We start from the raw sequence: 24,889 nt of genomic DNA, 5'->3' as shown, positions 1-24,889 counted from the left end.
CGTGCCGCACACATTCTGTAAGCGTCACTATTACGTAACACATTAATTACTGTACGGTAGTATCACGACAAAATTTACATTTTTAAAGTTATTGAAATATCCTTTAGGAGTATTCTAAAATTAACTATTTCATGTAATACACAATTTTTTGTACCCGATCCAGTGTACTTTATATAGAACATTTTAAACTTTAGAACTAACAACAGTACAATTTTTCTCATATATTGTGTATTAAATAGTAACGTTAACTTAAAACTGAGTGGCCCAATAGATCTCCAAGAACAGAAAATTAATAACTGCAAATGTTAGATACTAATGCAAAGTCATTAACATTATCTAATTCTTAATGTCAGTAATGTTAGATATTGAAAACGCTTGATTGGTAGGTCAAGTTTCAGATCTGCTAAGAATGATCTTAGTGTCAAATAAATATCTTTGTAAGTCTTAACACGAAGGAGTGCCTCTTCATGGACTATTTTATTGAAAAAGGCTGAATACAGATATCCTGCTAATGATGAATGTAACCTGAAATTTCCCGCCTTCAAACTTTATACTGAGCGCCTGGTTACTCTAGAGGCACAGGAAAGAAAATTTTAATACTAAGTAAATTGACTAGTTTCATTAGCTTCTTATCCTATCTAGACAAGAACATTACTTCTAATAGTGTCCATATTGAGCCAATTAAAGAGATTTGATACATCCGAAATTCCAAAACAAAATCATATTACTACTCTTAAAAAAAACAGATATTTATGTTTGGTAGGGGCATTAGAATATGCGTACAGATCCAAATGTCCATTATGATTGTGTTCGTCGTGGGCTACTTAAATTTCATAAAATTGTCGAGATTTAATAAATACCTAATCAAAATCATACAGTTTCTCTATGAAGATATTAAAACTTAATTAACTATGTTTATTAATGGAATTATAACACGCCTAGATATACTAATCTCCACTATAAGTGCGTTCGTTGTAGGCTACGTTTAGTTTTCAGTACGGTCATTTTGTTTGATTTTTATTGGCTAAGCGTCAGCAAAACTTATTGACTAATAAGACTTTTTGAAGTTTACTAAAAGCTTCATCACTATCGGAACATCGAGTTTGATGATGGTGCTTGTCACTCCAAAGGATTTGAAAGAGCGTTAGTGAACATTTTTGCAATGATGTTATGAGTAACCGTAATACCAACTATAAAATTATAGAATAAACAAATCATTGAACACTTTAGTACAATAGTATGACATATTAACATGTGATAGATACATGTCCCAACAGTTTATATGATTTTATATACTTTGATTGAATGATTGAAAACATATATTGTGTTTTCTTAAAATAAAATATTAGTCAAAGTATATAAAAACTATAAAACAGAATGGTCACTATTAAAAATTAAAAATTAACTGTAGTAAAAGTTATGAATTTGTTTTTTTTATTATTTGGTGGATTATATTAGAAGCATTCATATTTGCAACGTTAGAATGGTTGTTTTATAAATCGGGGATTGTATAGATTGGAGGAGAAAATCATTTCGCGCCTCATCTATTTCAATCAATCGATGTTTCTGTAGAAAATAAATATTGGAGGGGAACTGTGAAACTAAATATTATAAATATAACCAGTTTGTTATTACTACTATGCTATTATGTTGTACAGCTTAGAAAGTGTTGGTTGGCATTCAAAATTTCTCTCACTGAGTTGCATACATTTTAAAAATACATTTCTAGCGTAAAAACCTTAAATATATGCAATTACTAAAATAGCTTCAAATCCTGAAAATTAAAGTTCAATCATGAGTATTGAACTTTTATGAAAATATTTATTTTAGAGAGTAAAACACTCATGAAAAGTTTAGAATTTAATTGCAGGTTTAACTAGAGAGGAATGTTTAAGGAAATTCGTTCTTTAGGTCACACAAAGGATATTAAGTTACTTTGTAAGTTAAAGTAATAAGCATTTTAGAAAGAACAGTTCAAAGCCATTACGCTTTCGGGTGAAAATAAAGTTGACCATCCCTGTATCACCTGAAATACACAATTTACCTAAGTTTCATCTTATTAAAAGCACTTTGGTACTGTTTTGCTAAATAAATAACTTGACTGTGAATCAAAAAGAACAATTTAAAAGATGACATCCACTTTTTATTAGTAACAAAATAATGATCATTCAACAACATATGACAGTTCTTACCTATTTAGAATAAAATCTAAAAAATTACAACGTACATTATATTAAACTCTTAACAATATAGCAGTTATAACTGTAAAAAATAATACACAATTCTTGTACAATTTTGTGTTCGTTTTCTAGCGAATGGTATCAGTCAGCCAAAAGAAGCAACATAATAGACAAATAACAGTAATAACTTACTCCACTTTATATTCCAAGTTATGTATTTTGTGTGCAGAATACAAAAGAGAGAAGAATCTACGAGGTTCCCCGGGAGCAGTCCCGTTATTTGTTTTGACTGTGAGGCCTGGCGGCTAGCCGAATATTGTATTCTCGGGGGATTACACCGCGCTATTGCTTTTTGAATGTTTCGATTAAGTTTTAATATAATGTATTCTAGTTTTTCTCCAAAGGATATGTTCTTGAAAATTTTGGCTCATTATTTAGGTTTGTGTCTTTTAAACAGAAATGAATGAATAAGTGTGCTGATAAGCGTTAACATAGAGAAATACTGGACCAATCTTGCAAATTCATCCTCTAAAATATTTTTAGAAACCAGAAGAAGGTTTGTCCTAAGAAAAAGATGTAACGCATTTCCTGTGTATTACAACTCGGATAATGTTTTAACTAGCTTTTACTCAAGATTAGCCGATCTAAAACATCTAAAGCACTGTAAATAATATTTAAACCATAGAGTATGAACAGTTAAACTCAATATAATTTAACTGTTCATGTTGGTTTATAATAATAAAACTAACCCTAATAAACAATCTTGTGAATGTTTTCACCTAAGGTACTCAAAACCGATCGGGTTCTTTGACTTTGTAACATGGCATTTTACATTAGCTTAAGGGGGGAAAATGAACAGAAACAGGTCAAAACGCTCCGTTCTTTCTCACATTAATGTTTAAAACAAAACAAGACGTTTATGACGCAAAACCATATAAACGGTTATTTTGATATGATACAATATGAACTTTGTAAGGATTTCTTTTTGAAACAGGAAAAGAGTGGTTTTCTCACTAGACCGTATTTGGGTTCTCAATTCACGTACGTATGTATATTTTCTTCATCGGGCCAAAAATGTGGAAGTATAAGTATCGCACTGGAAATATATTAAGGCAAAAGTAAAATGCTTTTTGACCGAAGTATGTTTTAGAAAACTAAATATGTGGGCTATACATTGTTTATTGGGAAAAGGAGGCAAAATTATCTGTGGCACCATAAGTGAATGTAAACGGCTGGAAGTAGATACATTTTATTCGAAGCAGGCTTTCCCGTTTAGAGTATGTATACATATTTTCTTTATCGTGACTGCAAGACAAACTCAACTATGGCTATGAAAATCTGTAATTATATGACAAGGGATAGACCGAAGTAGGTTTCTAGAACCTGCGTATTTATTTATTTATTGTGGCTACAAGGCAAGGTCAGCTGTGACGTCTGAAATACAATTAATACGGACCAGAAATATTCCTATACCTGCAATACACGATATGAGCCAGATTAAACTCTAATCCTCTTAACCATGAATAGTAAAATAATATTTAACTGATGTATGCCTATTTATGTTCAAAATTTCATAAGGCCCTATCATATTACATTATAAATAAGTTTATATAATAATTTATACATGATACTGTATTCACGAATGAATATTTTATAGACATAAAAGTAATATATTTCATATTATATGAACAACGAACTCGTGAATTTATTATAATACGTTTCACTTCTAAGTATACTGATACAAAGTCTTTGCTGTCTTATTTACATCTATAAATGAAGGCAGAAATTTGCTGAATAGTTATTACCAATAACGGTCGTACAAGGTATTGGCTTTAAAATAATGAGATGGTTCGAAGAAATACACCACATCCTACTGGATATTGGATGTTTCTAGGAGCTGAGAGTCAACTTCCACTTTATAAGTAAACACCCTGCTTGTTTATGAAATTCGTACATTATATATTCATAAAAATGAAAAGGATATTCAGGTACGCTAATTTTTGTAGTACTCAAAATGGTAGTGTACCAAAAGAGTTACCTTCATATACAGTACAGTGCAGTAGTGTTATCTTTAGTACCGTCATAAACTTAAGTTTGACCATCAGGGAGATAAATAATTGTTACATCACCGTTAAACTAGATAAAGAGAATGAAAGTTTCCACTGTAATAAGTTCCTTTATACAGTTTTAACTGACCCTGATTTAAAATTTATCTACGTGTATGACAATTGGGCTTAAGTTTGTCAAGGTAAGAAAAATATGTTCTGAAGAAAAATCTACAATTTCAGATCTTTAACATTTTTTGTATCCTGCCATTTTAATTTCTACCTAAACTAGTTTCCTCCTTTGGGAAAGTTCCTCTATTGACTTCAAGAAAACCCAGTTTTCGTGCTTAGAAAATGCAAAATAACTCGCTTGCTGGATCATGCATTTAAAAACAATTAATGTTCTTCGCTATATCATTTTTGATTTTAGAGTATCTCCATTCTGTTCAGCACGGTATTATTACCGCTCTTTTCCATCCTTGTAGTGTCGTGCCTGCTACGTAATACTTTGAAACCACGCATTAGTTTAGGTTGGGTCAAAATGTCACTACACCCATTTACCTACTCAAAATTTAGTTTTGAAAATCAGATGGCTTATAACAAACATAGAAACTTTCATCAAAATTATCAAACACGCTTTAAAACGTATATAATTCTTGGTATGGCCTTTTCCACATAAAAAATTATGTAGTTTAACGTCACACCTTACAAGGGGAGTTTACTAAAGTTACAATGTGAAGTCGTTACATGATTCTTCCCTACCAACGCCTTTCTACAATTACTGTTACTATCCTGAGCTTTCCCCGCAAATATGTTAATACAAATCCTATAAAGCATACAACACCCGTGTTAATTATTTGTTAAGATTATTTTATAAGAGGCACAGATCAGTTGCTTGATTTATTACTCTAAGTAGTTCAAAGTAGCTGTACGTTCCACGAATCGTTATTTGGCAAACCAGAGGTCATAATCAAAATCTGAGTTTATAATTTTTATGATAATAAATTTGAATTAAATTGAGTTCCTTTTATCAATTTTAAGAGAACTTCTACTTTAAATTTTGTCGCAACTGCAACGGTTAAGCCACAAATCACCCGCAAAATCAAAACAAACAAAGATCCAAAGTCTACTTTTTATTCCCTAACAAACCTAATCCCCAAATTCCAATTATCCTTTCACTACTCTTACCTTTGGACTGGGTAACAATCACTCTAAGGGGGCTGACGGCGTAGCGTCCCCTACCAAGACAAAAGTGAGTGGGTATATGTGTCTAATGTACTTATATGACAAGTCTATTTTATTAAAACCTTGGCTAAAATGTCTTTCCAGATAGATTGTGATCAAATAGATTAGTGTTACCTTTGTTTAAAGACCACAGTTTTGAAAATATTAAAAATAATAGATAACAATTTATTGCCTTTACCATAAGTATACATATAGACAAACAAAATTGCTACCAACAGACACCATATTATAAGCCCAACATGCAAAGATGCATGCTATTATATATATCTAAAAACACGATTCTTATGAACTAATACACAAGAACTTAATAAATTTGTAGTTCATCGTTACGATGAATAAAAATAGTGACATACTGGCCAGCAGTTAGGAATTTAAAGAAATAATCTCTGAAATACCTATGTAAAATAAACAGCTGAGTTGCCCGACAAGCAAGATAAACAAAACACGTCAAATTAAATAAACGGAGAGCTCCGTCAAAGCCGTGTTGGCCCCGAGTCTTGTTACAGCGTCTGACGTCATGTTAAACACCAACTCCTTGTTTACCTCCTGAAGTTTTCTCTTTTACACATTTGTGCAAAACCATAACATGATTGCAGAGTCTGACGTCATTTTAAGCAGTAACTCCTAGTTTACTTACATATGCGTGCAAAGCCATAATTTTCATAGATAACAAATATAACCATATTATAACAACTGTAAACGGTTTGTCTTTAAGCTAAACAAAGAAACTAAAACTCATAACTATAATAATTGAATTATTCATTTGTGCTTAAAAATATAATCGGTGTAAATAATATCTTTAGAAATGTTATGTTTATTAATAATTTTGGATCTACAGGAAATATGATACAGTTAAACTTTTACCATCCTGCAGAGGAAAACTATTCAATAGATACAATAGGTTGCAAAGAGAAAATCACAGAAAGGCTAGAAAATATTCTCTGCTAAATAAGTATCCGATGCATTCAAACTCAAATTAGAAAGACACTTTATAAATATAGAGAAATATTTTTCCCGTGTGGAGTTGCTAGTCTCCCATCGGGCGCCTCCCCGGGTGGTGGAAAGGGGAATGCTCACCAGATATGACGGGTACCGGGGAAATAAAATACCCGGGGCGAACCAAAACTAGCAAAGCTGCTGCCTTGTAGTTGAGGAAATGGACCCTAAAGGCTAGGGGAAGACAACCTTACAAAAATCACCTGGTCCTCCAGGTTGGGGGTTTGAGTAATGGACTTGCTCCTCATTCTCTAGAAAATCTTTTAAACTGCAAAAAGAAGTCATAGTACGCCTCGGAACGGACCAAATTCAATCAGGAAACGACACTTGCAACGAAAACGGTTAATGAATTTTGGATGCTGGAATATTAAAGGTTTGAGAACAAAGGAGGGAGAGGTCTTCCAAGAATTACAAAAGCAAAACATGGATGTAGTGGTTCTAACGGAAACAAAGAAAAAGGACATGGAAATGAAGTTAAAGGAGATTACATACATTTTTTTAGTGGTGTGGATAAGGAGAAAAGGGCTAAAGCAGGAGTTTCAATAGTCATAAATAAGAAGTTAGAAAGGTTTATCAGGAACTGGACTGCGATAAGTGAAATAATAATGCTGTTAGAAATGAAGGGTAAAGGGGATGTGATATACACAACCATTGGCTTATACGCTCCTACGGAGGATGCTACACTTGAAGTGAAAGATGAATTTTATGGGAAAATTACAGAGTTTTAGATGGCATGGGGCAGAGAAATGAAATAATCATTATGGGTGATTTAAATGGAAGAACAGGTAGGAGAGTAAAAGATGAAGTAGTTGGGCGTTTTGGGGAAGATACAATTAATGATAACGGCTTGAGGTTAATAAGATTATGTCAACAATATGACTCTAGAATTCAGAATAGTTTCTTTCAACACAAGCAGATCCATAGATTCACATGGCAGCAAAATACTAAAGGCTTACGGTCAATAATTGACTATGTGATAACCAAACAGGAATCTAATTTAAGATATTGGATGTTCGAGTTCAGAGGGGAGCAGTTTGTGGCTCAGATCATTTCCTTGTTAAGGCGAAAATTGTTTTGAAGGTAAGAGCTTCAGGAAATAGGAAAGAATTAGGAGAAGTCCAACTGCAGATAAAACAGCCTAGGTATAATATTGATAGCTTTAAAACATAGTTAAAATGTATTTTTATACAAACTTAGGTTGGCTGGTAAAATGACACAACCACAAGGTGTCCCAGAACAAATGTATGACCAACTGAAAGCTTGTATCAATGAAGCAGCTAAGGAAGCATTGGGAGAAGAGGAAACGAAAAGAAATGGAAGGAAAAGCTATTGGTGGAGCGAAGAGATCAGGGGACTTGTAGAGGAGAAGAAGAAATTATATTTAACATGGCTCTCCACCAGTGATGACCAGGACAGACAAGTATACAGAAGATGCTGTTACCTGGTGAAAAAAGAAGTAAAGAAGCTAAAGAATGATTTTTGGGACAGGAAATGTCTGGAAATTGATAGTATGATAGTATGATCTAAGTCAAAAGCAGCCTGGGATGTTTTGAAAAACTTGAGAAAAAAACAAAAAAGAATGATTGACGATCGACCCTATAGGACAAGAAAATTGGAAGAAGTATTATGAAGAATTGTTGACAGAAAACAGAAATGAGTTTAAAGAAATACGATTTGACAAAAGACAAGTGTTGTATCCTACAGAACCCATTAGTGCAAAAGAAGTAAAAGATGTGATAAGAAAGATGAAGGGTAATAAAGCCCCAGGTCCTGGAGGTGTACCGGTTGAACTTTATAAGCATGCTCCAGTAGTGGTCATAGAATACTTGGTAACACTTTTTCAGAAATGTCTCGATGGTGAAGAAATACCTAAAGAATGGAAAATAGCTCACATAAGTTCACTATACAAGAAAGGTGACAAAAAGAATTGTGCAAACTATCGTGGGCTCAGTGTTACAGCTTCAACTGGTAAACTGGTAGAGATAAATATCAAATATATAAATGCTGTGAAAAACATGTATGAAGGTAATATGAGTTGCGTTAAGATCAGAGGAAAAATGTCTGATACTTTTTATGTGAATAAAGGTTTGAGGCAAGGATGTTGTGTGTCACCTACTCTGTTAAAAATTTATTTAAGTGCAGCATTAGAGAGGTGGTGTAGGAAATGTCAACAAATTGGAGTCCTTATGGGAAGAGATCAAATTGTTACCCTTTTATTTGCTGACGATCAGGTTGTTGTTGTTGCTGAAGATGAAGAGGATTTGGAGTACATGCTAAGGAAACTTACAGAGGAGTATGAAGGATGGGGGCTTGAAGTGAACATGGACAAGACCCAATATTTGGTTATCGGGAGAGAAGGAAGAGACCTGAACATAAATGGAAATGTAATAAAGAATGTGGACGAATATAACTATTTAGGATGTACCATAACAAGTGATGGAAGAGATGAAAAAGATATCATGAACAAAGTCACAAAAGGAAAATCTATAGTTAGTCAGTTAAATTCTATACTGTGGAATCTTAATATAAGAAAGGACATAAAGAGAAGGATTTATGAATCAATAATCGAAAGTACAGTAACGTATGGTGCAGAAGTATGGACAATAACTCAAAAGTTGAAGAAAATAATAGAGACAGTAGAAAATAGTTATTGGAGAAGGTGCTGTAGACTGACATTAGAAGATAGAGTTCCAAACGTGACAATAAGAGAGATAATGAATGTTCAATCATCAATTACGGACAATATAGAGAGAAAACAGTTACAATGGTATGGTCACATGAGAAGAATGAATGAAGATATGATCCCTTGGAAAGTATGGAATTGGAGACCAACAAGGAATAGGAAAAGAGGAAGACCTAGGTTAATGTGGAAAGATGGAATAGAGAAAGCCATGCAAAGAAGAAACATTGAAGAGGAGGCATGGCTATGCAAGAGACAATGGCGTATTGACTGCGACAAACGGCCAGAATAGCTGTAAAATTCGCCGTAAGTAAGTAAGTAAGAAATATTTTTCAAATTTATTCAAATCCAAACTTATTCCTCACCATTTCAGTGTCCCATACATGCTTGATTTCCAAAATACGTAACATTTATATTTTTCTTCGGTCATTAATTATTTCCCGGAATTTACCGTGTAGGAAATTATCTTTTGGGTAACCTTACACCATTGCTTACGTCTATAAAAAAATTACTCGCCTATTTAAAACTCAACAAACATCGGGAAGATTAAAAAAAACTTAAAACTGGATAAAAATTATAGACAAGTTAGGTAAGACTTTTACTGAAGCAATACAATTCATTTAATCTCCGTTAAGGGAGGATTAACGTATCTGTTAGGTCAAAGATGTACTAAAAGAGGAAATCAGAAATATTAAATAATAATTTGTAAAAAAGGGATAACATCAGTCAGCTATTAAAACGTGCAAAATAAATCATATGAAAAATCCTGAGTCAGAGCAGGTAGACAATGACGAGGCTGTGTTTGAGCTGCAATTCCTTATTTCCCGGAATTATCAATGAAAATTAGAATAACGGATAGAAAATATTCTAAAACCCGCATTAGAATTTACAGCACACATTGGCCAAGTCTCATGAAAACCAATCCAAAAATGAATCTGCTTCAATCACTCTAGACCTCATTCTGTAGCTAATCATTACTGGATGAGTTCATCAACTCGTATTAATTAGGTATTTGTTTTTTTGTATAATTATCCTTATGCCAAAAGGTTTCGTCACCTGCAGAGGATACATTCTTATGCTCGTAACTAAATCATCTATTTTTATGAATTTAATGATGGAAAATGTGCAAAAAATGTATTACTTGAACACATGCAATGTTTTAGAATTGATCTAAACTGCTATTTGAGCTAGTAAAAGTATAAAACTTAAATTAAAATGTTACAACATAAGTAGAAATTGGCTCCTCAAGTAAGAAAAAAATGTCTTTTATCCTCAGAGACAACTGGTTTGGTTAGTTGTGTATGACTGTACGAGCAAAACATACTATTGGTACGCTAAAAGAACTGATTAAAACGTTGATGTAAAAGGATTGACCATGTAGATAACGAGAATTAACTTTAACGTGTGTTCTATTGTTAGATCAAATCTGTATACAACGAAAACATACCGTTAGAGTAGATATTGCGTATAAAAAGGTCTTATATGCATGATGATTCTCGACAATACTTTACAACCTTTACAGTACAAATACATCAGAAATATACTGGGATATTACTAGGCTATTAGGTACTAATATAGATATATCGGCGAATGTTATTTCTTTCTTATATATACCAGTTCATTCCATTATAGCCCACGTGTGATAGGATCGGTTAAGTGCAACCAATTAAATTTACGGACACCATGGGAAGCTACAGTTCGAAACCCTCCTGAGAAAGCTCTACGAAGACAAAATTTTATAAATATATACTTGTGTATTATAAAGTTGTCTAACAGTGTAGAATTATCACGCATGTTAACATCCAATGTAAATGAAAACGTAAATGTGCAAACCTTTTTAAAAATATACGATACTTGGACTTTAAAGCCAAAGCCTGGATGAAAGTCTGACACAAAAGAACCAAATGTAATCATTTCCAAGGATATGTGTAAAAACTTCTCAGTATTTCAATCTGAAGTGCGCTAAAGGTTTGTGTGGGAGGTAGGGTGGCCCACGCACTGCTGCTTGAGGAAAATGTAGCTTGAGCTTTTATTCACGCACAAAGTGATCTACTTTTGAAAAATAGTTCATTGAAAATATCTGAAAACCTGTTATTTTGTAACAACATGAAGTAAACAAGTAATAACCTTACTCACTTGAGACAAGAAGCTAAAATACCTCTAATTGCACTCAGTTCTTAAAAGATATATGCACTGCTTCGGAAGTGACAGGATATTCATTTAAAGAAAAAGTTTAGAGGCAGAGGTCCCATTTTTTCAAATCTCATGGTATATCCAGCGTGATGAAGTTATAACGAGTGCATACTCAGTCATGTCAACTTGTAGGAAGAGAAGGCTAGCTCAGTTCCAGCCTTTGTCATTCCAAGCGAGAAGGGGAGTCAATCCTCCTTTAGTTTTATACTGCAGTCATCCTCCGCTATGAACGATTTTGTATACCAATCCCATTTGCCAGAATATATCAATACTTTAGATTATTTACGTGTCTCCCCTGGACATCTGTTGGGTTGCATAGATGCAAATGATGCTTAGTTTTTGCTGTACCTTATGTAGTAGATTCTACTGGCGGATAACTGTCAACTCTGCTAGAAGCATACTTCAAAATTATGTGCATTCTAACCTATGATTGCATTTAAATTTTTCTGAAACTCCTTGTGAGCCATCTTCCATCTTCCTATGTGAAGGTTCCGTTAAGCTCCAATTGATAGGATGGACTGTAATTCCCACCATGACTACTCTATGTATACAATCACTGAAAGTGCAAATCATTGCCATTTTTAAGTGTATCTCTTGAGGTCGTATTTGCAGCATTAGGTTCTCCTATCGAGTAACTAAAATTGATGTAGAAATTCTAGCTACACAAATTATAATTCAAAATTTTCTTCGGACTCCCTTCGGACTACCCTACTGATATGACAGACAACTGATAATTGTTTTAAAAAATAGATTTTTTTATGGTAACGATCTACTAAATCTTATTGCTTATCTGTTACTGTTTATAAAATATCAATATAGAGCAAAACTGTATGAACACATGTTATAAATATATATTTGTCGTATTTTTATAAATATTACAACGTTGAAGCCTTTGGTTTTATCCTAATAGTATTTTACTTTATCGTTATGTTGATATTTCAAAAATATTGTAAAACATGTATTATTATTTACAAGTTGAAAATATTTACAACTTTACCTTTTTCAATAACATTTTCAGCAGTGTTAATTAAAATTAATTACTTTACACATAATTTAAATCAAGAAAGCCTTACTCCAATTTACTATAATTTATGCAGAACTAAGTATTTTATAATCTGATTTTAAATTACGTATACATTATTTAAAATGTAGAACTTATGTGAACTTCGAATATCATACTGCGTAAAGCTGTTAATTTAACATCGTTATCAATTGTTCTTAATTGAGCTATTTACATGTTTATTTGGCAAGGAATGTTGAAACTGACTTAGATTAAGCAATAACTACTTGTATAAAGAACATCCCTAGCAATTTATTGCAGATTTTTACAATTATCTTATTACGTTTTTGTTTATATAGTACAAGTGAAGGATGAGAAGCACGTTTGAAGTAAGTTTTAACTGTATCAGAGTTGCATATTCAACGGTGCGGTACTTTGCTAAAGGCTAGAGCTCTCGTAACATATCCTCATGTAATCCGCTACAATCCCGAGGCGAGTCGGGGATAATTGCTGAACAAAGAACACACTGTTACAGTGAGTAGTTACAGTTGTAACTGTAACTACAGTGCCGTAACGTACTGCAGCAGCTTCATTACTGGAATATATTCAATCCTTCGATCCTCAATGTCTGCTAATTAAATAACTGTTGCTAATGATTGTACCAACACATTACCTGTCACCGTTGCACTGGGTACTACATAAGATAACAAACTGAAAAATAATACATTCAATATGCTATAACTGAATATAGAACAGAAAGTGAGTATAGTACTATTAGTATGCTACCTACTATATATCTTACATATTATACTGCGTTTTTAGCATAAAACGAATTATTTGTACTATATTTTGAAAATGGTTACTATAAATCACTAAACTTTAGTATCGTAAACTACATAAATCATGTTTCGGTACATGCATAAAATGCGTTGGATATTTAGTTAATGTATTATTGAGGATGATTGATTTGAAACAATTAGATTGATTCAGACATTTTCTATCGTTTTATGTTACAGGCATGTTTAACCTTTATATTTTCATCACAACTGTAAAAAAATAATACGTTCTAATCCTCAAAAGGATGGTTTCTATTCGTATGATATAAAACAATGAAATACTTCTGACATCTAGTTATATAATGGAATAGAAAAGGCTTTATTACATTGTATAAAACTATTCGAGTACAAATTTAACCACATTAGGCAATTAATTGCGAAATCTCTAAATAAAAAGAAAAGCTGTAATTTTGCATGTCTGTGATATGTAATAAAAACAATTTCTTACAATTTCATATTAAAACAGGTTTAGTACACTAATTTTAGAGTTTAAAATCATTATAATAGAAATATAAAGGTTTTCACCGAATGTGACACCGTAACCATCCAATTATGCCCAACAATGTCCAATTACAGGAGAGCTGCTTACTAAAAAGAAATATTTACATGTTAATCTATTCCAAAAGATAATAAAAACATTAAAACATGACAGTAGAATACATTATGCTCAGTTTTCCCAAAATGTACAAATGAAATATGCACGTCGTACTAATGGAGAAATGAAAAAAAAAATACCACTATGGGAAAATGCAAATAATAAATGTAATATATTGTTTGAATTAAAATCATCCAATAAAAATATACGTATAAGTAAAATTGTTTATTACTTTATGTCTACCATTAAATTGTATAGTTAGGTAGACTAGCTGTATATTTGCCCAAACTCTAGAGAAGCATATCACTCGAGAAGCATAGCCCGAAAATGAACTGACGTATAGACAGTACATTTTTATATACTAATAGAATGTTTATTCTATTATTCGGATGGTTCGTAGACCTAAACCAATCGCCTGGCATTTAACTACACATAGTGTTGTTCAGTGATAAAAATATATGAAAAGTTCAGTCTAAAATGGGTGTTTCTTTAATTTTTGCTTTTTATTAGCACAATAGTATATGGAAAATGAAAAATTCCTTTCATAGGACAGTGTGCAAGCCAGATATTCATGATCTATATAACAGCTATCTTGAGCGACACAGCTTAGGACATGAAACAGCAGTAACCTAATGGTTTATCCCACGTCCAAATTGGCACAGGCCTAACTGTAATTGTGCTCATTATCATTGGGCACTGTACAGGGTAATGAGGCACTCACTATTGTATCAATTCCTATTGAATATATTTGCTATTACTTTAAATATATTTATTTTTTTCAAATGTCTAAGTAATCATATTAAATATGGAATTACAATTTATTTAATTACTAACCAGATATATTGGTCTTTAACACTCACAAAGTGAGGGCATACTATACATTAAAAACATTTCTTAAAAACCTGTCAGCGTAAAACTTATTTTTTTAAATAATTCACCAATAATAATTATACAATAAATATTTACAGTAGTGATTCTGACTTGTAACCATTACTACTATTTAACACTCGATAACATTGGAAAAGAACGATTTTTATCTTGTAATGTGCCACAAAAATTAAACATTCTCAGTAGAAAGTACTGTCATATTTATCCTTTCTACACAAATATATTGCATAATTTTCAAAAATCTTTTGAGTTAGGGATAAGATGTGACAAAGTAAAGCTAGCTGAATAGTATGCGGAGGTGCCGTGTTGAAGTTCCAGTCACGTGGTCAGTAATCTTGTTTTGTTCTGTTGGCTAAACTGACGGTGACAGCAATCTTGTTAGTGCCTCTTACTACCTCTGATTAGCAGCATGTTAGGATTTGACTTTATCAATGTCTAACAGTTCTTGAATCTATAGTTGATTAACGTACCTAACCTATCTATCAATGAGATAACATTTAGTTCTTCATAAATTGTATGTATTTAAAATTAAACTAACCTTACTTATAAAGAAATTTCAATTATTTTTTTATACTGACTTTTCATATGTACATATGTATAGAGGGTGAATAAACAGTATGTTAACCCATATTAACTAATTAACGATTGCACCTATAAAAACCAATCTCATTATACCCCTAGAGGATACAAACCTCAAGTTTTCGATTAGCAAAGTTCTAAGTAAAATGTGTTTGAAAGTATAATAAACCTTGAATGTTCTCACAAAAACTCTTATAATCCAGCTCTCACAAAACCACAAGCCAACCAACGTCAAGGTGCAGCCCTCACTGAAAATAATAAATAATTTGACAGAACTAGCTCAAAGATTTCTAAAAGCATTCTTTGAGTATTTAAGAGACAAGTTTGAGAAAAGATTAATCATTTGGTAATGTATTTTTTTAAATTTTAAGTATATTATATCTTAATATTAAAAAAGTAATCTTATTGAAGTGGCTATAGTGAATAGCAGCATAACAAGTATGAAATTAAAAAGGTAGTGTTTCTTTGCACGTTTTAACCATTAAAAATTATGAAACTTAATATGATGCAGTTAGGTCAAGAAGATTTTTTTTCTTTTTAAAAATATAAACAAATACATTCGTATTATTTAGAATATATTGATCTCAAAATGTAGATTTTAAAATATAACATTGCAAGAGGTTATAAAATGAGAGCTATAAAATTGTTCTAATTGTATTATAGAATGTTTTATTTGCCAATTTAACATTCTACAGCTCTGTAAATGTTGTAACAATTTACAATTTTAATAGAAATAAGTCGTTTTGAAGTTAAGTAACTAGGTATTTTTTTCTCACTCGTTAATAATATATAAACATTAAATAGCTCAAATGAACGTGTATATTTTTATTTTGCAGTTGGACTTTACCAGTAAATTTAGCACAACTTGATGTGGCCAGGTCTATGCAATATTAATCATTTTAATAACATTTTCTCGATACATCTACGAGTTTAAATAGCGTCACACTAAAAAATTCGGCTTCAATTAACCTTCTTCCGTAATTGTTATCACCTACGTCTCAAGCTATTGACGATGTAAGGGTTGAAAAAATAATAGGACTTTGGTCACTTGCCATCATAATGTTGCAAAATGTATAAAGACTACGTTTCAAAGATTGAAATCTACTCTCATAAGTTAAAACTTTCATACATACACATTAACTTAAAACCTACAAGTCCAGACCAGACAAAATGTACCCACTAAATAAAAGTCAAGAGCATAAAAATACATCACACCAGCACAAACAACAGTGGGACACTAACTAGAAAATCTTCTTGTGGAACCTAACAAAACATTAGCCGTAAAGTAACTAACAAATTATCAAAGATGATGTTTTAGTTGCTATTTTTTATTTCAATAACTATTGAATGTGATAATAAAAATGAAAAATGCAATTTGCAGTCAGTACACAAAGACGGGCAATGCGGTCAAGTCCCAGAAGACAATATATATGCTAAAACCTACGTAAGAACGTCGATCGAACGTATAAACTGCTCCTGGTTCATAGTTTACTTCCAAACTCCAGTATTTCTGCTTAGAATGTCAATATTAACCAGAAACTTTTTCTGGTACGTCTTAAGTAAGAACTTGAACGTTTGGTATTTGTTAGAAATGTATGTCGCATACAGTACTTCTTGCTAATGATAACAGATTAATTATTAATCTCTTAACACATAAAAAATAAAATTATCATATAACATTAGTAAAATATATTTTTGATTCATACGTTTCTTTCCGGTGAGCCTAGTATAAAGTTGAACTAGAATACGAAAAGCATGTCAATTATAATTATGCTATCATTCGTAATATGTTTATTTGCATTTTATCAATACTTATATAGGTTAGTGATAAGAATGTTTAGATGTTAGAAATGTACCAATAATTCTCTTTATATTCATAGGTAAAAAGGTAGTAAACTAGCTGTAAATAATTATTAAATAAAAATAGAAGACTGTTATTATAACGTTTAGCGTAAAAAAGGAAAAGTTGTATTTACTTGATACAATAAAAATTACGATTTATTAGATATTAATACAATGCTATTTATTAAGTAAACTGATTATTATCACAAAAGACTAAAATTACTTAAGGCAATACATATAAATACCTGAAATCTGCTGGGATGCTCCTTGTTTTTGTGATTTATCATTTAAAAAATATAAAATTAGTTACATTGTAAAATTCAAGTAAAGATAATTTTAAATTAAATGTTAAATTAAGTTTAATTCCAATGGTTAAATCAATTGGAAGATATTTCACGATACTTATATTATTGTGTTATGAAGTATATAATCTAAATAATAAATTAAAGTATGCCACACAGTATAATACGACACAATTTAAAAAAAGTTTAGGTCCAATTGTTTTCTAGGCATATTTTTAGAGAACATCTTTGTAGCGGTATACAGTTACTGTTGGATCATAATTATTCGATTTGAAAGAAGATCATTATATTAACAGTGACGTATATTGGAGGCTTTGTCAATATCATTCATTAATTGCAAAAAAACCAATTATCTACAATGTGTTAATCAACTTGTCCAATTACTAACTCATCAAAAGTGTATGTTTTCTGATTCGTAACAAAGAGAACCGAAATTATATTTTTACAATTTAGGTAACGCCTCTACACTGTGCGGCCACCGCAACCAATGATGTAGTACAAACTATCACAATTAACGTACAACAGCATTAAAAGATTTATTTTTAAAACTAAGATAGTACACATACTTTAAGTAATTTCCAGAGGTGGTATTTGCTTTAAGGTAGATCCTTATTATTATCATAATGCAATTCTGCTGCGAACCTATGTTTCATAAATATATTATCTGATGCAAGACCGTCATTTATAAAAGAGGTATCTGCAAAGTACCGTAATATGCGACCTCTGCCTGCATCCGCCGCGTCGCTCTCCCTCGCCCACCTACAAACATCCCTTAGCTCGTAATGACCTGTTTTTGTCATTATGTAAAGGGCCGAGGTGTTTTGCCTTGATACGGCTTGACCCTCCATCTAACTCTAGAGCGTTATCGTCAGTGATAACTTGAGAATTTAACAGGGTTCTGCTGCATTTTATTTCCAATTTTAAATCAGCATTTGTTTATTTATTTATTACAATGTAATTTTTTAAATTTTTAACAAAATTAAATCAACGTCTTTACAAAGATATTCACAACACTTTTTTCTTGTACATTTTCAAGATTATGGGGATTCTAAACGTTTGAAAGTGTTAATATTTTATTAACGTGTCATGATTGAGAGTTATTGTCCTATCAGAGTTGTGAAAATTAAACATATAAAACAACAATATATCTTCAGTCTGATATTTCGAGAGGCCTGATGTGAAATCTGCCTTACTTTCAACTGAACCGGAAGGGCTATTTTACTGGATTATTTTCCACTTGTTCATTTTGCTCAAGATGAGCTATACGAATTTACATTCCATGAGTTATTTAAAAATCTAGTTATTTCAGTTTTAATATTTGAAATGAACAACATTCCATAAAGCCACATTAGTCCGTTGATATATTTGTCTTAAATCGGGTTAATGTATGTATGGGAACAATGCAAAGTTAATACTACATTGGTTTAGCCTTTCTAGATATAAAATAATTTTAGTAAAAAGACAAAATTGTGCATTCCTATTACTATATTAGTAAAAACAAAGAGGACTGAATGCTAATAAACTAACGCAAACGTGCTGTCTTATCAACAATGTCCAGAGTGAGGGAGTAATTTTCGAATACAGAAAGTAATTAATTAATAACATTATTTCTTCCGTGTGCCTTTAGTCCTCCACTTTAGGACCTCCTATAGAATTGGCTTGTAAAATTGTTTTTTTCTTGTGAAATTCAATTCAAATCATTTATAATAATTTAATTTTAAGTGAAAACAAAACGGATTTTGACCTGGAACAACTTTGAAAATCCATTTACTTTTCTGCATCTTATTTATTTTACACTGCTGATAGTAATTATTTCAAAGTAACACTTAAATAATTCTAGTTTATAAAATCCTTCACTACAAGGATAAAAACGTGTAATCACCTAAGAGTGTAAATAATTTTAAATTAGTACTAAATAAAAAGCTATATATTTTCTAATTATATTGTTAATGGTTTATTTTGTACTGATACTATTACAGGATTCTTGAGAAAGCTTACACGTAATGGTTTTTCTTTACCACGTTAAAATATCGCAAAACTGTCTTTTACACATGGTTACTTAACATTTTCAATTACACTCTAACAAATAAATAAAACATAAAAGAACTGTTTTATAATAAATAAATGCTAAATATATGCTACATAAATCGTTCGTTAGAATATTCTTATATTAAATTCCGTGCATTTATTTGGACTTCAAACTTTCAGAATTGGAAAAAAATAATTACAGCTTCATTTTCATTTTTAGAGAAGTGAAGCTTGAAATAAAGGCAGTAATTAGGGATTTGATAGATTCTCAGCTTCTGGAAAAGTGTGAGGTATTGAAGACTCAACAATGTAATTTGGTTTGTATAACAAAAAGAGTATTTGTTTGGATATTATGTTGCCGCTATGGAATATCTTTAAAAAAACTGTGACTGCGGAGATCTGATAAAGCCGTAAGTGACCTTGAAAGAAAATTAGGAAGGCTAGGACTCATTTTTAAAGCATGATAGAGGATCAATTTGAATACCATAAAACTGAAAACCCAGTACAAAGTTTAGGGAGTTAATGATACACCATTTTCATTTTGCCGATCAATCACAAATTTTTCAATCGCGTTTAAACGTTATGTATCATAGGTTATATAACAGCTATCATAATAATATTCAGTGTGCTTAGGATATTATATACTAGTATCTAACACGGGGTTTTTAAGGATTCACTTTTTGAGCTTTTGTGTATTTTGCATTTAATTTAATATAGTTTTTTGAAGAATTCTAAATAACACAAAAATTATACTATATCATATCTTTGTATTAGTACTAATTCAAGTGATGACAAAAATAATTAGATCATTAGGTGCAATACTTTTGTAGAAACATTTTATAAAGTTATTATTATGAAGATAGGTATTCGGATTACACTTAATATACGATTCTTCTTTTCTTCTCTGCAAAATTATTGAAAAGATTTACTAATGCGCAAATTGATCCTTTGGTAATCATGTAGGTCTTATAAAAATTAGTAAAAAACATCAATCAATCGATCTAGTGGATAAATAAATTGATATAAACATTTTGCTAAAAATAGATAAAATAGGAAGTTCCCGATAGTTACTGTCTTGAAAATTGAACGTAATCTTAGGAACGACGGGCTGACTTCTGTGTGTAAATGTTTATTTACTAATTTGATCAGTAGTTTGACAATTTACTTTGAGTATTTCTTATTTGTAAAATACATTACCAAATGTAACAAAATTTTATTGAAATTCTTAAACAATTGTTACTTTAGTTATTTTATGATATGAGTAAATAAATCCTATAGTTTAAATTTCATATGCTTTTATGGTAAAATAAAAAAGTGTTTCTAAATTATACCCCTTATACAGTCTAGTTTTAAAATGTCTACATAAAATTACTCAGTATGTAACCATACATTAAATAAGTTCGATTTGAAGATGAATGTATTTTGAATGTTTAAGAAGCAATGCATAAAGATACTACTCATTACAATTTCAACATAACAAATAGCACTACCTAATCTAGTTTAAAAATTATTAATTATTTTTCAATGTCGAGGATAATTAACATTTTTAAATAGTGTTTTTTTCTGGGTATTTCTTTCATGCTTCTGCTATTGTTGATATTCTCTGTGGTTTAGGGATTGGGGATTGCTATCCTTCAAGCACTGTGTGCGTCACACTGTGTGATTGTAGGCAAAGACTACAGCGGCGGCAATAGCTGCGTCAATGGTAATAGTAAATAAAATAAATAGTAATAGTTTATTGAATAAATGTGTTAAATTTGTATACGCTAGATTTTACAACTAGTAACAATAGTTAAAAATATCAGTCGTCGTGTAATATTTGTATAAGCTTATACGAGAACTTTATCAATGTTAAAAATAATCAGATGTGTATTTTGAATGTATGTTGCACGTTCTCAATCCCACGTGAAGATTCATGCTAATCATATTTAGACTTAAAGTACTGTCAGGTAACATAGACGCCTGGGTTTGAAAGTGATAAGAGATGTAATGTAAAACAAGCTATATGGAATGAAGTAAATGGCCTAAGAGCTGAAACTGTTACAGTCGTTATTTAATAAAACGCAGGTAACGAATACGAGCACTCGACAGGCACTTAATAACACAGTGACAATGCCATCGCTTGTTAATCGCCAGGACACTGACACGCTTTATTCCTCACGTCATAAACAATCATACAATTCCTCATAACTGGAGATGATATCTTTTAATCAATTATAGCACTAGCTACGGTAAAAATGTAGATTAAGTCAAAACAATTATTATAAACTCCTGTTGTTTATAATTGTAATTTTTAATTTTTAGGAACAGTTCGCTATACATTTTTTAGCTAACCTTTATAAAGATTCAGCTACAAAACTGATATGAATATAAAAAGATAAATTATTAACAGATTTTAGCACGTCTCTTTTATTTGGCTTTACAATAAATTATCTCCGAAATATACATACTTTTTTCAATGCACACTAGGGCAATATTAGTAAAACAGGACGAAGAAGAACAAAGGGTGTAAGCACTACTACTCAAAATAATAACTGTGAATCTCTATTATCGAAGTCTACCTCACGTGACTTTCCAATTAGTTGTGATTTTCGGAAGAGGAGACGTGACAACAAAACGTAGCGAGGACTATACTTTCTGAGACTATGAGATTCTGTGATCAGTGCTCAAACACGGAATCCGAACATGGTCCGTCGTTAAATGTTGCAAAAATAGTACTCGACGGTTTGAGGATTGAAGGCCATCTGCTTCTTTATGTGTCTTTATACTCTGACGTAATACAGAAGCTACAACAGCAATTTATAACCATGAACAGTATTTCACCTTTTCTGGTGCCTGTTTCGTGTTTTGTAGTGCTTTTGTTCTGTGCAGAGAATATTGTTTTGTTTCATTCTCACCAGTCTTGACTTACGTGAATATTTTTGGTTTTCGGACGTATAATAGTATGTTATCAGTTTCGAATTGTAGCTGGGTTCATTTTCTCTTGTCTGGACTCCAAGCCACTGTTGTGTATGTTAGACGCCTTTCTTTCTCATATTTTCTATCTTATTTCATAAATTAATTATACCCTCACCTGAAGAGAATAGATTTAAATCCTCGAAATGTTGTGTTGTACCATTTTGTAACATATAACGAGGGTAAATTTTCGAAACCATTTTATTCTGCCAATTAAGTCTTATAAGAGAATCGAGGGTTTTGTTTCAGAGGCCCATATGTATTTGTAAAACGTTTTTTTAAGAGGTTCAAGTCCTAAACATTATAGTTTTATCTCTTTTATCTTTTAAGCCAGACCAAAAAGAACAAAGATGCTGGAAAGTTTTGGAAATGAGATTTAAACAAATTTTGACGTGAATGCCGAACTTTAACAAGCATTTTAGACTAGAACTAGAAAAAAATATTTATTTTATTTGTTCTTATTGCTATGTTGTTGGATATAAGAATAAAGATTGTCATGAAAATACAACAACCTATTATGTCCTGAACGTTTTAATCTAACATAAAATTTATAATAAAATATACTAATGTAGTGTACTCCAAGACTCAACACGAAGAGAATAGAATTAATGGAGCATAAAAGCATCGAGTATTAATCAAATTCAGAGTTATCGAAGTTGGAAATAAATTGAGTACGCATATGTAACTTTGTAATACAAATGAATAGTTTTATATTTATCTTATTTCTATAAAATCTATAACTCTAGAATATTCTCTTACCACTTGATTAGTAAAATTAGAAGTAGAAATAATTAGCAATGTTTATAAAAACATATTTGTACATTTTTATACATTTCCAAAATTATAAAGATGTGTGTTTTATTAGAAGTGTATAAGTGATACTGTTATAATGATTAAGTTTTTCTGAATACATTTAAACTTGTAGTAACATAGCACTCAGAATTTAAAGTTATTCCAATCCAACTTAATAGGAATAATATTTTTATTAGTTATAAACACATACGTATTATCAAAACTGTCAAGTAAATAAATTCTAAAATTTAGCATTCATTCACTACATATGAATCTAATTCATACATAGAAATTTTACATTGACCTCAATTCTCATTCATTCCGAGTTTTTCCCACTCTGTGGTGAGTCATGCTAATCTATACTGTAGAACGCTTTTGATATCAACGCGGTTTGTAGACGAGTTTTAAATGCCTTGAAAGTTTTATTATTTTTAATTGAATTTGGCAGTTGGTTTAAAAATTGGACTCCTTTTGAATGCTTTTCTGCACGGCTCTCTAAGTAGTAGTTTTGCAATGATTCTATCTTTGTTTTAAGAATAAAAATTTAAGAAAAATTGTATGTTTCCACAACCTCCCCCACAAAGCTACACCATTGGAGAGATGTGAGGAGATTATTCCATAATACACCGTCATCAGCACCTGCATTTGGGCTGTATTTGGATAATTTTCCCAGTATATAAATGCCTAGAGACAATTTAGCGCAAATACTTCCTATGTGACATCCCATGTCAACCCTCGATCAAGGTGTAATCAAAATTTTTTTAAGTACACTTCTTCAATTTCGGTTTCCTCTAAGGTTTGGATTAAAATCTGAATCCGTCTGTTGCAGGCAAAATGTAATAAAAGTAGACTTTCAATTCCTTCATGCATGTCAACTAGAGGCTTGACCGCATCAATTCCCTGACTTTCCATTTTGGAATTCGAACTGGCTTGATGATAGTAGGTTGTATTTTTTCCAAAACATTTAAAAGGATAATGAGGAAAACTTTTTCAAAAACTTTGCTGAAAATTAGTAATTTTGAGATCGGGCAGTAATTTTGAATGGATTAGGATCAGCATTATTAAGCATTTAGGTAACATTGGGTTTTGAGAGAGGAGAGAAATGGTAATTCAACATGGAATGATATGATAGTTCAAATAACAACATCTAACATGTAGGTTTTCTGGTTCGAATCAACTTTTTTAATTGGATTAGTAATCGTCATGACAGGCTCCGTTAATTTAAGATATAAGGTATAACATGATATAAATAGATATATTCGTATCATACTTAATTACCAGAAATCTACCGTTTTACTGACTCTTACTGAATGCAGTTTGGATACAAACGTTAAATAAACGTCTTGGGTGTAAAACTACACCTATACAGCGATATTATGAATATGTAGCTTGATCAACAATGCCTTTTTGTCAGCATTAATTCCTACATCCTCGATATAGATTTGTAACTAGATTGTGCAGGTATATATATATATATATATATATATATATATATATATATATATATATATATATATATATATATATATATATATATATATATATATAACTTGTTTAGTCAAGACACGAGAGTGTTGACATTAAGTTTGTTATATGTCTATCATCATCTGTTTCAAAATAATAGAGTTGTCACTAGTAATCTCACATCTTTGAATACTGATAAAGTAGGTCAAATGCTCTAAAACTGCTAGATATATTTCTTATCTTAGAACACGCATATTGATTGTTTTACA

This window comes from Homalodisca vitripennis, chromosome 4 (assembly GCF_021130785.1).
Source record: "Homalodisca vitripennis isolate AUS2020 chromosome 4, UT_GWSS_2.1, whole genome shotgun sequence".
NCBI classification, from domain to species: Eukaryota; Metazoa; Arthropoda; class Insecta; order Hemiptera; family Cicadellidae; genus Homalodisca; species Homalodisca vitripennis.
The sequence above is the reverse complement of the archived record's forward strand: the minus strand, read 5'-3'. Positions refer to the sequence as shown.